We start from the raw sequence: 16,881 nt of genomic DNA, 5'->3' as shown, positions 1-16,881 counted from the left end.
TTATTAGCCAGTAGACATGTGCAAAGTTTCAGAAACGGGCATAGTGCAAGGACTAAATAGCGCCACCTTTTGACAAAAGTGGGGTTGTTAGTTTTATCTACAGTTACAAAAATCGGTATATACATTGTACTCCTCAAGCCGGACAACTTTCTAATACATAGTCATTAGCTCGGACCAAGAGGAAGTCCGATATTTTGGTTTGAATATGGTGAGCCTCTCTCTGAGCCTACGTCCCTGTATGGCAAGCCCTTTTAACCAGTGGCGGCTCCTGCAAAATCTCTCAGGGGGGGCAAATATTTGGATGATTGATAAGGACAAGGCCCACCCATGCAATGGATAAATTAAGAGCTTAAGCATGTAAAGTCAACTTCACTTTAATATTAATGACAAATAAAGTGACTTAATAACAATAAATCTTCTTGTTTCTATACTCACTATTATTACACTTATTACATCACATTAAAGAGATTCGGCACACAAATTAAGATATTTTTGATTATATCTAAGAGCTGGATCACTCCTCCATACACAGCAAATTCTGGTTTTTGGAATAAACTCCGTTAGTTAAAATCAACTCAATCTGAGTGTACATGTGAGACCATCAAATAGACTCCAGCACAGAGTTAAAATAACTCTGCTCTTGGAGTTGAATTTTTAACACTTTTTCAGAGTTAAAATTTATGGAGTTAAAATACTAAACCTACGGAGAGTAAATGGAACTCTAAAAATAATTATATGAACTCATTACCAGTGTTAAAAAGTAACACTTAAAAAAATATTTAGAGTTAACATTTATTTAACACAATATAATGTTTTGTGTGGAAATTACTGCACTGAACACCATATTCTTGATTTACTGCCTTTATTTCAGCAAATCCATTTGGTTCAGATTTGAGGAGGAGTAACCTTCAACCGCTTGTCAGCAGGACAGTCGTATCTGAAGATCACAAAAACAACAGTATGAGGAATAATCTAGCACCATTCATTGAGAATGCAAAAATATATTAGCTGAAAATCATGCACATCGTGATCGTGGGTCACCACTAATACGTAGCCTAACGTTATAGCTGTTACAATTCAAATCATTGCAGGCCTACACAGCACAACTATATCTTATTTTCCAGGGTAACGTTAGACACTGCAATTGTGTAACCACGCTATTCCTGTAATGCATTGATGCATCAATTTCACGGTAAAACACTCATTTTCAGAAACATGGTGAATGGAAAGACGGTTAGCTAATGTTAACTCGTTTACATCGACAAAAACTCCACGCAAATAGCCATTTAAAAACTTGAAACAATAAGTAAACAAACGTTCAACAGCAAGTTTGTCAGAGTCGTTGACGTTAGTAAACAGTATAACTAGCCTATAACTTAACAGCTACGCGATGACCAAACGTGTTTGTCAGAAAATATAGAACATTTTTAAATATATTCTCTTTTACCTACCTCACGACGAGGCACATAAGTCCATTATTCCTTTATCCAGCGGCAGGGTCGTGTCGTGGCGCACTTCTCAAAAATAACTCCAGGTGTAGCTAGTGTTAAAACCAAAACACACTCCTGAACACCAATGAATGAACTGAAAATACAACACAGCCGGGGAGTATCCAATAACACAAAGTGTAGTCAGAGTTAAAAAAATAAAAACTCATGATTTTTCAACTCCTGAAATTTGCTGTGTAGGCTTCTAAAGGACTGTGTTCGCCATGACGTTGTTCAAGTTCAACTGTCTAAGCCACAACTCGCGAGATGTCCCAACAGTCTCTCTCACTCTCGCTTTTTTTTTTAAATCAATTTGATAAAGATAATAAAGTAGTGTTTCATTTTTTTTATTGTTCCTGTTTGAATTCAAAAATGTTTTAAAATATTATTTGTCAAATATTAAAGATTTTTAATAGTGTATGTTTGTTCCCACCAATCGCTGCACAAGTTAAGGATACGTATGATGATGTAAGCACGCTAGTGCGAGCCCTCCCGGAACCCATAGAGAATGCGTTGCAGTGCCTGCAGTTCGAAAAAAAACATCTTTGAATGCAAGTCTATGGGAACACTCTGGGCGATTCTCAGCCAGAGTGAAATCGCCCAAAAAGAGGCGGTACTCCACAGAACGTGACATGACGCTGATTGGACTATATAGTGATGGCTAGCGTAACTCTCTGGTTGAATGAGATTGTGAATGTGATTCACATTTTGGAGGTGCGTCGCCCAATCGCCCCAATGAAGAAACCGCCCCTGCTTTTAACATTTAAAAGCTAAGTTTGCCTGTCCGGAATTAACATTGTAGATATCAACAACGTCTTTCTGTCTATTCGTAATTACATTTTGGATAGTTTGTATTATCATTTAAGATATCTGTAACATAATTGTGACTATAGTCGAAATGACAGAGTATGGCAAGCCGTTTTAACATTTAATCATAAAAGGGCCAAAGCCTTCGGCACCGCCACCCGGGTGCCTTTAGGTAACTAAAGGAACCGGGGTTGCGGTGCCACCGGCTTGGGCCCGCCATCGCTGCTCGCAGCTATATTTTTTTTTTTTTTTTTTTTTGAAACGCTTTTATTTGTGGATCTTAAACATGATCTTAACAGGTCATGTGTTTTTAAGAGTGGGTTGTATACTATAGATTAATGTAAATTATGGAGCAACAATAACTTTTTAAACAAATAAATAATAATAATAATATGTGACGCATTATATTATTCTCAGTCTAAAGTATGATTAAACAATGTGATAATCAATCTTTCTTTAAGTGGCCCTCATAGATGAATGAAGGCCTTGTCATTTGTAACAAAAGTATTCAAAGTTAGCGGACATTATTGATTAAACATGCATGTTAAAGAGTCTGTGAAATGGGGCGGAGTTTTACCTTCCTCCATGCAAAAAAGGAAAAATCTCATCAAGCCGCTTGAATGTAACAATATGAATCAGCAATGAAAAGGAAGAAAATAAGCCCCTTTCATGTCATGGATGTAAATTTGGCTCTGCAGGATCAAATGCATGCTGAGTCTAACTAAGAAAAAGAATGGCAGCAGCGAGAGGAGCTTATGAAACCTCTCATTTGGTTCTATTCACTTCCCTGATTGGATTCAAGTGACATGGGCTCCGTGAAAGGGCCAGATCATTTTGACCTTCTACAGACAGGCTGTGCAGCAGGGTTCCTCCCCACCCCCATTTCACAGGCAGAGATTCACCCATCTCAGATGCTTTAAGAGGGAACAATGTGATCTAATTGAACAGCTCCTTAAAATGAATGTTACTTTGATGTCTTGCAGAGATTTTGTATCTTTAGGAAGATAATGTTGGTCATATTTTTAATTCATTTAAAATGTTATTTTCTGAATTAATACTAGAATCATCCACATTCATTCTTTAGGAATATGTTGTTTTGCATTCTGCAAAAGAAAATGTTAATTCAAACTTCTAAATTCCAAACATCTGGGGTCGGTTGCATAAACTTATCCCTGGGTGTTTCTCAAATGGAAGGCTGCATCCTACTGAGACTGTGTCCTTCCTAGTTCAGTCCTTCTGAGGCTTGTATAGTGTCCTCCTCAGCTCAGCATTGAACAAAGATTGAGCGCATGGCTACCTCCCACTTGCTCCCACCCCAGCTGTCATGACACGAAAATACTATTAAAGATTAGTTTTGTAAAAATAGTTTATAATTTTTTTAAATAAAAAAAATATATATATATAAATAAAAGATTTTGCATGACATAATTTTATATTAACTGTCTTTTTATTAATGCACTTCAGTGAATGACAGCCGTCTGCGGTCTCCCAGTGGTTTAGATTATTGTCAGTTTAGTGTTAGTGATTTCATTTATAGCAAAACAAAAGATATATGCTTTCATTGCTGCTTTAAGGCCGCGAAAGATATGCACCCTTCAAAGCAGACCGAATGAAGGACGTGAAATGAAGGCCGCCAATCCTTCAAATTGAGATAGCCTTCAGCGACATTTGATAATGTGCATGGCAGCCGAGATATAGGCCTACAGCCCTCCGTTTAAGAAACACCCTGTGTCTAACGAGTTGGACCAACTATCAGTTAACAGTCTTACTTTTCCAATTCAAATTAGATCTACCTTCTTTTGTAACTGACTTTAGAAAGTTAGTTAAATTTTTTTTAATCTAGCTTATTTAGATTATCTAGCCTTTTAAGACTAGTCAAAGCAGTTCATGCAACTGGTCTGCATGTCGCATAAATAACTGATAGCAATAGACTACATCTATTTTGAGATATTAAAGGCACACACACACACACACACACACACACACACACACACACACACAAAAGAAAAAAAGATAAACGCTACAATTATAATAGTGCTTCTTGGAATTAAAGTAAGGCGCTGTGACAACGTAATACAATGATAGTTTGTGATGGACCGTATCCGGTTGGCAAAATCTAAAACCTGGCATGGATCACCGATTGACAAAAGTAGCCAGAACAAAGCAAGAGTGTATGTTGATGGGTTTATGAGCCAGTCTGGGTTTTAACTGCATTGTGCACAGATTAAAATCCAAATATTATAATCTCCATGCTGGTCTATTTAGGATTTATTATTAATCTCTAAATAGCCTATGGGATTTTCATGATGAATTAAACAGTAAAAAGTGGGTAGCCTATATGATGATGATGATGATGATCATCATCATCATCTCATAGATGAATACAAATTAGCCTACATTTAAATGTACACCTACCTGCAAATTATTAGCTATAAAAATAACTGTAATTATTTTAAGATAATTGTACAGTATGCAATAGGCTACATTAATTTATGGGACCATTGAAAGTGTTTGTTTGTTGTTCTTTTTGTTGTTGTTGTGGTTTTTACTTACACAATCTCTCAAATGTTACTTCACACCTTATACACCATAACATAATTTAAAACAATTTCATTCATGATTCAACAGATAGTCTTCAGATCTCTTGGATTTCTCATAACAGGATTTTTCTCCGACTCAACTCAGTCAAGTCCACTATAGCCATACCCCACGACGCATTTTGTCGGTGCTCCGGCATCACTGAACAGCACACGTACCTCCGCTGCAGCGACACGGCTCGCTGTCAGGTGCGGATCAGACCGACTCCAGTCTCATTCTGCCAACCACCTCTCCGTACACTGTCTGAAACGATTAAGGATTTACTTCACCGCTCGGTGTTTATGAATTGTTACTGATAAAGAGCCTAAGGTAAGGTTTTGTTATTTTCATATGCGGTTTGTGGATTGTTCATAAGATTATTTTCTTGTTGCAAATGACATTAATTGCATTGAATGAAACACGCCGCGTGTTCCCTGCTGGTCTCCGTGTATTTATCACGCCTCTGAGGTGCCTCTTCACAGACGCTGGAAATGGTTTATTGTTTGTTTGTTGTAACGTTGATGTTTCAAATAGCTATAGACTTCATTTTCACCGCCGCTGATGTGCTACAGACTCTTTTAGTGTAACAAAGATCGGTGACACTGGTAGCTTCTAGTATCAACACACAACGCGCTAAGAATCAAATTCAGAAACATCAGATGAATTCATCTGTTTTGATCAAGCTAATTTATTGACAAATCACTCGCATCGAACATCTGTTGCAGGAGGAAATATCGGTGCTGCGAGAACATACACGGCTGTTGAAATGTCTCTGGTGTCTCTCCTAAACTCGGAATGCCAAGTTGATCTGAAATTTAAATTTCTTTCTTTCTTTCTTTCTTTCTTTCTTTCTTTCTTTCTTTCTTTCTTTCTTTCTTTCTTTCTTTCTTTCTTTCTTTCTTTCACTTTTATTATGATAGACATGACTTTTTATTATGAAAAAGCATTGGAGCTTCAGTTTGAAGTATAAAAGATTTTAACATAAATGATAACTTTAATTTTGAAGAAAGTCAGTCATTCAGGGTTTTTGAGGGAGAATAAATGACGGCAATTTAATTTTTTGTTGAATTAACTTTTTTACTTTTCTACTTTTTTTCCCCTCTTGGTTTGACTGTCTATTATCAGTGATATTTAAAGCATCATCATAGGATTCTTCTTTTGACCAGTTTTATATTGTTAAATTGAAGATAACTAGAAGATAGGGGCTTTAAACAAACAAACAAACAAACAAACAAAATAAATTAAAAAAAAGAAGAAAACCACCACCAATCTCATAACCTTAAATGATATGCTCTGCTCTCACTATTCTAAATAAATCATGTAATAATAATAATAAATGAGGAAGGAAGCTTAAATCTCCTCATGTCAGTTTGGATCAATAGGTTGTTTATTGAACTACAAAGAGGTCTATACTTGTCAACATCTTACTGTCTGACATAAATGTAATTTAGTTTTGATGTCATGCTTAGGGGAGGACAGAAAGCTATATCCTGAAAGACAGTGAGGGAACGAGAGAGGGAGACAACATGCGGAGGTGGGTGCATATGAGATTTATTAGATCTGAGTCAGTCCAGTGTCAAGTGCCCTGGAACAGTGTGATTACATATTTCACCAGCTTTTATATGAAGCTTGAAGTAGTGTCTGGTTTTCTTTTATTTAAAATGTACAGACATATTTAAAATAATACATTTTCTTTTTAAAATAGCAATGTGATTTTGAAATTTCAACATGATCTTACAAGAATACCTTATGTAAACTTTGGTTCTACCACTCGTAGCCTACATTTACATTTTCATACAGACTGGAATGTACAATATTGACGTATTGATAGCACTAAAATGTAAAATACTTGCGTATTGACAGCTCTAATACGTAAATGAACTTTACAGAAGTACAAATTTGTACTTATTTCTATTTATTAATATTAGAATCTTGGAATGAATGTTTAGATTCTATTTTCAATTGTCATTTCAATGACATGTCTTCAGTTGCATTTATTAAATGCAGTTTACTTATCTACTTAATATGAAATAATAACATTTTACTCTGTGACTTCTTAAACAAGACTACACTTTAAAACCTTTAAATTAATAACATTTCTTTTATCATTTAACCATTTTGTTGTATATTTAGTTTGTTTGCTGTGAGATATTAGGCGTTTTCTCCTATACAGCGACTGACAATAGAAACATAAAATACACCTAAACACATTGATAAAAGAGATAAAATTTATTCGCTCGCTATAATCCGAATCAGATTCGGCTCTGTGCTTCATACAAAAGTATTATATACTGCCATGAGAGGACTTGCGACTGCAAAACATTGTACTTTGAATGACTTTTGATACCGCTTTTGACATTTTCACAATAAATAATTGTGATTACAGTTGTCTCTTATGTTTTTCTTCATAACTGTACATAGTTTTAAGAAATGGTTTAGGGGTAGGATTAGCGGCTCACAATCTGTTTAATTCTATACTGTTACTAAAATTGTTGTTTTTCTACACATCTCTTACGTTTTATTCTTTTATATTCTGTATAAAGTGGGTATGATTAGGTTTGGGAGTAGACTTGATGGATCTTACATGTATAAAATGGTAAAGGAACATATATTCTGTATAAAGTGGGTATGGTTATTGGGAGTAGACTTGATGGATCTTACCAGCCCATTCTCACCCCCAAGGCGTCACTTAGCTGACGCCGTGGGAAGCATTTGGACATGCTTCAATATCTGACGCTTTAGGCGCCCTTTAGCGTTAGTTAGATGACGCCCTAGGATCGCGTGTACCCTACCCCCACACCTAAACCTAACCGCGTCCTCTAACTGACGCTTTCCTTTAGCGTCAGTTAGATGACGCCGTAGGATCGCGTCATGTAAGTGACGCTAAAGAGCGCCTAAAACGTCAAATATTGAAGCATGGTCAAAGGTGACGCCTTGGGGTGAGAATGCGTTGATCTTACATGTATCTATAAAATGGTAAAAGGGACATTATACAGATATCTTTATATAAAAGGTTAGTAAATATTTAACGTTTTATAACTGTGAAGACGTAATAATTCCATGTTTAAATGTTGCCGATACGTCCACATTGTATGTTTCTGCATCTATCCAAAAATATTTTGTGTCTTTGAAAGTTACGTGTGAATACCTACGGATTAACAATGAGTCCAGGCTGAAAATTTGCAGTATGCATGATTATAGATTCCCACCTGGGTGTCTCTGTCACATAGTCATACTCAGTTCGCCATCCCTGTAGTAAGAGTTGCGTTTGCTGAGCTGTATCACTGCCCAGTCTAGCCTCAGTGGACATGCATGATTATGGCTTTGTTTGGTAATAGGAATGAAATAATCTAATTAGGAAGTGTTCCGTTAAGCTCAATTAAAGGCAGTGATCACTTTAAAATAATACGCTTGAAGGGCACCTTGAATCTCTGCCTCACTATTAAGGCCGTGTTCATTTTATTAGCCATTAAGTGGTGCAAACAAAATCTATTCTGTGCAGTAAAGTCAGACACAGTGGTACAGAATGATATGCGAGATGGAGCGGGACAAGAAGGCCAGCATGTGAGGAGATGATCATTGTCGTTTTACGCGAGCCAGTTGAGCTGACACACTTTTGTGTGCTGTTATTTCACATGCTTCAGAAACCCCTCTTGTTCTCCCTTCGCAGAATTCGATATCCGCTGCTATTCTAAATGCCCTGTGATCTCTGATTGTTATAAATTGTTAATGTTTTAATCTTGTAATGCAGTTCACTTAGACTTTTTTTATTATTTGAGTGGCTCCTAATGTGCATATTTAAAATAAACAACATTTTAAATGATCCCCTGTTAATAGACTTTAATCAAGAGCTACTTTTTTTTTGATGGGGATAAATATGTATCCCTACCAGCTTGAGAAGATTTATGATCGGATTAATGTCAAATTATTGTAAAATATAAGCTTGCATTACTTCAAAGAACTGTTCCTCATGATTCAACCGAGGACAGTTTGAGTCCTCTTCACTTCCATTTAGCACACTGCCTTAAATAATGCTAATGACACTGGATGTTGTGGAGGAAGGGTGAAAGTATAGGGTGCAGAATTAGCTGCAAGACTGTGGGAGTTTGCATCTTAATGAGAATAGCTGTGTGATTTTCCGAGGTTTGCGGCCCTCTGCACTCTGAAACAGGTGGTATTTATGCTGCGGAGGTGGAAGGATGATTCACTGAAAAATGTTGTGCCTTGTATAGCACTGCTGTTACGTCACTCAAGAAATGGACGTGAATCACTAAAACTCAATTCCTCTATGTATGTATGATGCACACTGTAAAAGTGATGCACTCATATTAAAGGGTTAGTTCACCCAAAAATGAAAATTATGTCATTAATGACTCGCCTTCATGTCGTTCCAAGCCAGTAAGATGTCCGTTCATCTTTGGAACACCGTTTAAGATATTTTAGATTTAGTCAGAGATTTTTCTGTCCCTCCATTAAAAATCTATACATGATATACTGTCTTTGTCCAGAAAAGAAATAGAGACAGACATCATCAAAGTAGTCCATGTGACATCAGTAGGTTAGTTAGAATTTTTTGAAGTGTCAAATGACGTGTAATCTGGTGCGCCCGAGCTTAGTTTTTATGGAAGGGGTTAAGTTATTTCTTAATTTTGTGCCACAACAGTTGAAAAATATTAGGTTCATACACAGTATACTTCAGTAAACCAAAAATAGTTGGTTGCTGTTGACATAAGAGTATTTGTCCCACATCCCCAACAATGAGTTTCACCTACTCCTCTGCACGTTCTCACAGTCTAGCACATAAGCCTCCTCTCATTTTCTCAGGGGTGTATTGTTGAACACACACATACATCTGCCACTGGTCTGCCCCGCTGAGTACTGTACTTTCTCTGGGCATCCAGTCCCAATTCACTTGTAGGTTAATGTAGGGCACTAGTACCATAGCAGGAGACAAAACAATGTGCTGGCAACACTCAATGTTGTGGAGGATGGGGAAATAAATGGAAAGGTGCTAGCATGTTTTACTCTGATAGCTTTGCCGCTGTCTTTCACACTCCCCTCAGGCTGGAAATTGACTGGCCAAAGAAATGTCTTTTAAGTGCTCCTAATGTGCTTTTTCAGATATTACCTTTAATGCAGTGTGTAATGTAGCTGCTTGTAAGGTCTGCAAAGATCAAAGTGTGCGATAAAGTTCCAAAAGTAAGAATCGATGTTCCAACGTGTGCACCACAGTCTGCAATAAATTAGAAATATATCAGTTTCTTGATGGACATACGCTTTTTACTGCTTATGTAGTGGAATTAGAGTTACCACACCTCATAATGTATAACAAACTGAATAAAAACTTACCTCTGAGAAACGTCCTGCCCAAGTCGTCCCCATGGACGTTCGTGCTGAATAAATAGTTCTTCCAGTGTTTCATCATCGCGTTTAAATTGATATGAATTTGAATGTGGCGTAAACAGAATGAGAACATGGATCCATCAGGCTGGTGGTGGTGGCTGGATCCTGATTGGCCGATTGATAAAAATCGGATCGAACCGTGACCTTAGAATCGAAAATATAATCGAATTGAGGATTTGGAGAATCGTGACACTCCTAGTGTTTATAATCGAACTATAGACTGTTTGTGCAGCTGTTTCACAGGACAACTGCTCTCTCCGGGCCAGTGGCAGCGTGAACGCAGATTTGAATGTTCCGCTGTTATTGTACTTATCAAAGGTTTAATAGACATTCCCAAATCGTTGATCATTTTGGATTAAGTTCATTTGAGATCGCAACCTTTTAATGATTAATCGTGAAGCTCTAATACACACCAATTTTTCAGTTAAAATTGTGTATTATTTGAGCTGTATTATTTTTTTAATGTTTATTGGCCCCATGCTCTTTCATTGTAAATTGCTCATTGTAATCAGCTTTTTAAATAGGATAAATGGAAATTAAAGGGTTAGTTCACGCAAAAATGAAAATTAAGTCATTAATTTCTCACCCCCCCATGCTGTTCCAACCCCATAAGACCTTCGTTCATCTTCGGAACACAAATAAATATATTTTTGATTGAATCTGAGAGCTGGATCAGTCCTAGATAGACTGCCTAAGGGACTGGCTCTTGACGGCCCATGCATAAAGTCATTAAAGAAAAGGTTTAAATATTCCATGTGCCTACAGCGGCTCAATTATAAGTTTATCAAGCGACGAGACTACGTTTTGTGCGAAAAAAACATAAATAACGACTTTATTCCACTATTCCATTACTTCCTTATGGGCGCATGCGCGAGAACTGAGACGAGGACGTTCTCATTCATCTACTTCTTGTTACCGGCTGCTCACCGCTTAGGAGTTTTACCGCCCCCTACCGTATAAAATGATGATCCATATATAAGGCGCTCCGGATTATAAGGAACACTGTCGTTTTTTGAGAAGATTAAAGGCTTTTAAGTGCACCTTATAGTGCGGAAAATACGCAAATTGAAAAGCGTATGTACAGCGCGCATCTTCTTCTGCTTGTAAACAGAAAGTTTTGCGCTTTCAGCTATATCAGCACATCATCTTATACGGTAGGTGGCGGTAAAACTCCTAAGCGGTGAGCAGCCTGTAACAAGAAGTAGACGAATGAGAACGTCCTCGTCTCAGTTCTCGCGCATGCGCCCATAAGGAAGTAATGGAATAGTGGAATAAAGTCGTTATTTATGTTTTTTTCGCACAAAAAGTAGTCTCGTCGCTTGATAAACTTATAATTGAGCCGCTGTAGGCACATGGAATATTTAAACCTTTTCTTTAATGACTTTATGGGCCGTCAAGAGCCAGTCCATTAGGCAGTCTATCTAGGACTGATCCAGCTCTCAGATTCAATCAAAAATATCTTTATTTGTGTTCCGAAGATGAACGAAGGTCTTACGGGGTTGGAACAGCATGGGGGTGAGTAATTAATGACTTAATTTTCATTTTTGGGTGAACTAACCCTTTAAGTGAGAAACCAACATGCCACACATGTTGTAGATATAGCTTAACTTGTTCTGAACCCAGAATCTTCCTTTAGCTAAACTATTATCAGACAAGAAAATATAGTTATCCATCACAGCCATTTGTGACAGGTCTGACACAATTCAACAGTCTTTTCTGCAACTGGTTCCCTGCCTGTTGCAGGTTTCTTTCGCCACTGCAGACTACTGGCATTTGGCCTGCCAGCATAATCATGATGGGGAAAGACACAAAGGCTAGGGCGGGTTAGCATCAACCAATAGTCTAAGCCTATTGTTGTGGTGTTTCAGTGGACAATCCAGAGAATTGTCCATTCTGTGGACTGGAGTGAACTCCTGTTTAATGGATTTGTTACTTTGCAGATCAAGATGTACTGCTAGAAAATGCTAGCATCACCCCCTGTGGAGTTATTCCTGTCAGCGGCACACATCAAATAACATGTTTCATCTCAAAACATAGTTCTTTATTTTTTATGTTGAAGTAGGGCTGCATAATATATAAATTTAGCGTCGATATTGCAATTTGCGCAACCACAATATTCATATTCTAAAAAGATAGTAGTCATATATAAAGATAGTTGATCCGTACAGATTGCCATACCAACAAATACTGGAAAAACCTAAAACCGATTCAATAAAACAAGTATTAAACATTTTCATAAAGGAAGCTGTACTGTTTCCAGTGCTCATCTCTTAGAAGTGATATCCTGCAGGTTTGCCTTAGGCAAGAGATGCATGTGGTTTGTTCCCAACATGCAGTAGCTAATAGTAGCATTTAGCTAAAGACCAATCATAGAGTTTTGTACACCTGTGCAAAACTGCCTTTGAAATAAATATGGTCCAATCACTAGATGCTTGCTTGATAGTTGCAGTGAGAACTTGCAGGTTTAATGAAACAATCTAAGCTGAATGTATTACAACCACATAACTCATTGTTGAGTGGCACAGCAGTGTGTTGCCTAGAAACAGCTTACAATGTTTCACTGATATGTTTCCTGAATAGGCTATGTGTATTCATTGCTAATCAGTTCTTTGGCTTTTACATTTTTTTTTTTTTTTTTTTTTTACAGGCACAGATTATTTTGGTCTCAATTGCTAATGAAGGTGCTAGCATAGAACTATAGCTGCTTTAATGAGCTCTCCCAAGGAGGACTATGACACAAGTATGAAATACTCAATGAGCTATTTTAAGGTTCCATGGTAAGTCATGAATAATCATTATGTAATAAGTCATGAAGAAAGGTATGAAGTGCAGAATTGGGCCACACTAGATGTTAAAGTTTGTCGTTTTTGCTTTTACCAAATGACGAGTATGCTTAAAATGTGAATATTGCTTGGAGTTACTGTATTGAACTGGTTTCCCTTCTGTTGGTTGGACAAGTCAAGTCCTTGATTTACATAGTGCTTTATACAATACAGAATGATTTCATAATGTAATTTCCCTTCACTTCCAATTCTTTTACTTCAATGAAATGGATTTTTTAATGACATATCAAAAGGATAAACAATGCAGATTTTTTTTTCATAGCCATTTTTGATCATATTTACCAGGTGTGCCATTATTTCTGACCACAACTGTATATGACCGTTATGTACCGAATCAGAACGCAGATTTCAGTGCCTCATTTTGGTGCTGCTTAAATGCCTGAGCTGTCGAGGTGGCGGCAAGGGACTCTCTTTGAGTGAGTCATTGAACCATTCATTCAACTAACATTATCTCATTCACTGTCTGTTTTGGCTTATTAAGTCCAAATCCACAGAGCCTATGTACAAATCACCATAATATACCGTCTAGTTATCATAACTTGTTTAACATTTAATACACATGCACAACGTGTAAAACAAGAAGGGCATATCCTTATGGATGAATTTAGCGGTTATTGCATTTTCTTGCATTTCCCTGTTTTAACTGTTATTGTCAACGATATTACATTGCATTACAATTTTATTAATATTTGAAGAGTTCAGATGCAAAAGCCTCTAAATGCCATTTGAAAATTTTTTCTAAAATGACCATTTTTATCAAGCTTGTATATTTAAGTTCAGTAATTTCACTTAAATGACAATTAATAGGTAATCTTCATTGCCATTTAAGTGAAATTACTGAACTTAAATATACAAGCTTGATAAAAAATGATCATTTTAGGAGAAAATTTCAAATGGCACTTCGAGGCTTTTGCATCTGAACTCTTCATTTACAATTCATTGTTTTAAATAAGATTTACTAACTCATACTAACTTTTAGCCAGGATAAGTGAAAGTATTTTAACATTATAAATACGCACTTCTGCTTTAAGGCATTGAAAAGTTCCTTTTTTTTTCTGCTTGCTTTTCTGTTCTTTCTATTAAATTGAGTGGAAAATTTAGAATTTGGGACAATCTGGGAGAAACTTAAAAATCTTTTATATCTCCCATCATAGTTTTAAATTCTAATTTAACTTTCCAATTGCTACTCTTTTCTGTCTTTCTCATTGCTCTGCACAGCTTAAGGTAATGGTCGCTCTACAAGTTATTTTATTAAAACCTATCATCCTTTTATGTGTTGATAATTAATCTAATTTGGATGCCTTTATGCAGACATTGCTTTAGGTCATATTTTTTATTTTATTTTTTCCTGGTGAAGCATTTTTTTTCCCAGCAATCTATTTTCCTGGATTGAGTAGCTGAGTAGTAGAGTGTTATGTATTTTTCATATATATTTTACAATAACTCAATAATTCATACGAATTTGTACGAGTGCGGTCGTACGATTTAGACACCTCATAAAATGCATACGAATCGCTGTTAGATCTGAGTAATAGTTACTTAGTAATTAGTTACACCCAACACTGTGCACAATATTCAAAGCCTTAAGATAGCTTCATAATTGCACATTTTGTTTGAAATGGAAGGCCTAAATTAGATTGATAATGACAGAATTTACTTTGGGGTGAACTATTCCTTTAAAAACCCTACTTTTCAGACTTTTAGAGACTTTTTTTAGAGGTATGGTATCAGCCTTTGTCAGTTGTGTCAGATGTTATTGTATTCCGTTCAGACCATTTGTTTAGTTCATAGAACGATTACCTTTTAAGCCTTTACTTTTTCTTTTTTTCTTTTCGTTTTTTTTGGTGACCGTTCAATGAACAATGTTCAACTCATGCTAAATATAACGCAGAATAAAGCTTAACCACAACATAATGTTTTTGATTTATTTTTTCTTTTCATGGTCAGGATTAAATAGCAGGTCAAGACCATTTGAGAATTGAATTTGTGGATTCGAGGCAGAGCTGGCCATTGAGTCCTTGATGAGGCCATGTAGGCACAATGGCAGTGGCTGTAATACCGTTCACTATCAGTGTGTGTAAGATTACTATCAGCCTCAGTGGAACTGAGGGACTCTTTTATTTGCAACACTTGTCTGCTGAGAGTTGAAGCAGGCAGTTGGCCTGAGGGAAGGGAGAACCAGGGGCTGAAGAAAATAAATTATAGACCGTTACAAAATATCCTGCTGAGTTTTTCACGTTTCTTCCTCACATCTTCCTTCCACTGTCTGCCATTGCTTTGTATTACACTAGGAACTCTAAGAAAGAACTAGTAGTTATGTTTTTTTCCCCCTCATTTTTAGAAGATGTTTTACAACCTGAATGACATCTGATTTGGCGCTCTTTCAAAAGGCCAAGACAGACTGAGGTAGACTGTTTGAAGTGTATAATAATGTCGAATTACCATTTTCTAGCACACCTACGCCATCGTTTTTGAATTTTGTAAAATGCAGTTGGGGGAAAAGTTCAGAGCTCCACAACACTTTGTATGTAATCACTGGAGAAAGGTTGGCCGTTTTAATGAGTCACAAATCCCATTTACATCCAGCATGTACACATGCTATGTTTAGCCATATAGACAGACCAATTGAGTTATTTTCTCTATAGAGCTCTAAAACCGTTTATTCATCAGCTCTCTGCACTCCACAACTACTTAAACAGAAGAATATTTGGTTAATCTTTTTTTTTTAAATTATTATTCAGTTTTGTACGATAATATCCAGCAGAGATAGATATCTGAGAGGTTTCAATTATTAATTTCATTAGATTTACATGATCTAAGAACTGTGTTGGGAGGATGTAAGTTGTAACAAAGAAGGTCTACTAATTAACTGCAATTAAAAGTAAATCATTCAGGTAATCAGAAACAGGTTATGCGGCTGCGAGACAGTGTTACCAGATGGATTTTTTTTTTCTTTTTATGGTATCTTTTTGTGACCTAGTGCTTACAGTTATACACAAAATAATTAAAAGAACACTCAAATATAATCTAAAATTTAATATAAATGAAAATGTATTGTAAATTATAATATTGTGATGCCTAAATTGCCTGAATAATGTAATATTGGTCCCCTAGTAAACACAAGTGATTGTCTGGACTTTTTTTTTACTCCTGTAAAAAAAAAAAAAAAAAACTCTTATATGGGCATTTCTACCAATTCTATCTGCAAGTTTCGGTATAACATTTGTTTAACCTTTTTTGACAGTGAAAGTAATATGTAGTTGTTGCTTGAAAGGTTTCTGAGGTTGTATATAGACAAGTAGTCTATCTTTGCCAGCCAAACGTGCTTCTTGACCAGAAAGTGACACTTCCAGCAGAAGAGAGGTATAGAGATGGGTTATCTTACCAGATGGCCACAGCAGGGAAAGGGGCTCAATGAGGGGCTCTTACTAGTTTGACAAGACTATTACAGCAGCAGTGTGTCTGAATTGAGTCATTTTTGCCATTAATAGTGTTTCCTAAGACTCTCAAAAGGTACACATTCTTGGAATTATTATATTATATAATATTATTTTTAGGAGTGCAACAGATCGTGTTTGATCTATATAGCCTAGGCCCTATGGTTCTATTTACTGCTAAGATTAACCATCATAGAGTGAAGTTTATCATTTGGACATGTTTTGTTTTGCCAATTTAGACATTCAGACGATTTTAAACACGATTTTAAACGCACAGACGAGGTAGAGTATGTTGCATGATTTCATGAAAGTGTGATGTATTGCGAC

At 36.4% G+C, this 16,881-nt stretch overlaps 1 protein-coding gene across 6 annotated transcripts in view; it reads left to right on the top strand.

Annotated features, from left to right (window-relative positions):
• Positions 1-5,027: 5,027 nt before the first annotated feature.
• Positions 5,028-16,881, top strand: part of dlgap1a (DLG associated protein 1a) — a 112,788-nt gene continuing 100,934 nt past the window's right edge. For 3 of the 6 annotated variants that reach the window (XR_016168564.1, XM_089131269.1, XM_039678035.2), the window contains exon 1: positions 5,028-5,201. The gene's annotated coding sequence lies outside the window, so the exon portion shown is untranslated. Of the gene's footprint in view, positions 5,202-6,358; positions 6,406-16,881 lie in introns of those variants that run through there. The other 3 variants (XM_039678034.2, XM_039678033.2, XM_089131268.1) reach the window with 2 other exon arrangements.

Source organism: Pimephales promelas, chromosome 5, assembly GCF_988280905.1.
Source record: "Pimephales promelas chromosome 5, fPimPro1.hap1.1, whole genome shotgun sequence".
Lineage (NCBI taxonomy): Eukaryota > Metazoa > Chordata > Actinopteri > Cypriniformes > Leuciscidae > Pimephales > Pimephales promelas.
The sequence above is the reverse complement of the archived record's forward strand: the minus strand, read 5'-3'. Positions and strand labels throughout refer to the sequence as shown.